Consider the following 907-nt stretch of genomic DNA (forward strand, 5'->3'; position numbering starts at 1 on the left):
TGATAGAATAGATTATAAATAAATGAAAATCTTTTCTCAAAAGTATGATTACCTGCCAGGCAGGATGGCTCTTTTGGTTCAGATGAATTGGTTCATACCAATTCTCAAGACCTGAGTTTAATTCCAGGACACTCACATGGTAGAAGGAGAAACCTGAGTTCTAACTCTTCTCTGATCTCCACAAGCACACAGTGGCAAATGCACCCACATACATGCACATGCATGCAGAATAATTGTTTAAAGTTACAAAAATGTTTAATTTAAAATATTTTAATATGTTTACATTCTTTTTATTTGTTTAACGTTTTCATCCCTCCCAAAATTTACTATCCTTAAGTTTTAAAGAGGTTACCATTTTGAAGTCATCAGCAAATCAAGTTGAATTGAAATGTGGAACATTAAATCTCAGGGCTTGTGCTCCTATTGATGGTTACAGTGCAACCACACGGTACTTTATCCCCGACTCAGTGCATCAGTTCTTTGTTCCTCTATCATTGTTGCCTAGATGATCCAGAAGATGCCTCTATTCATAACGCTGTCCTCATTATGAATGTTCTCTATATAAAATATCTAAAGAAACAGGATAACACAAACATGTAGTACTCTAGTGGGGAAAAAAATCATAAGGTTCATCAAAGGCCACAGTTCATGTCAGAGGCTGATTTTTAAGTGCTCCTCTGTGGCAGGACTCTGAATGGGCAGCCTTTAAGTTTGAAGAAGTATAAAAAGATAAGAGAAACTATCAAAGAACTTTAATAAGCTCAAAATTTAAGCATATTAAATAAATAAAAACCTAGTTATTTTAATTCAACTATACAGCACCTATTATTTACACCAAGATGTCTCCTCTGAATGACTAATGTACAATCGCATTTTAGTTCTTCCATATATATATATATATATATAT

General features: G+C 33.6%; 1 long non-coding RNA gene across 2 annotated transcripts in view; it reads right to left on the reverse strand.

Annotated features, from left to right (window-relative positions):
• Nucleotides 1–254: 254 nt before the first annotated feature.
• LOC116092041 overlaps nt 255–907 on the reverse strand; it is a 5032-nt gene continuing 4379 nt past the window's right edge. For both annotated transcript variants that reach the window (XR_004119159.1, XR_004119160.1), the window contains exon 3: nt 255–570. This is a non-coding gene — a long non-coding RNA (uncharacterized LOC116092041). The remainder of the gene's footprint in view (nt 571–907) is intronic.

The sequence above is a fragment of the Mastomys coucha genome, unplaced genomic scaffold (genome assembly GCF_008632895.1).
Source record: "Mastomys coucha isolate ucsf_1 unplaced genomic scaffold, UCSF_Mcou_1 pScaffold15, whole genome shotgun sequence".
In the NCBI taxonomy this organism is placed as follows: domain Eukaryota; kingdom Metazoa; phylum Chordata; class Mammalia; order Rodentia; family Muridae; genus Mastomys; species Mastomys coucha.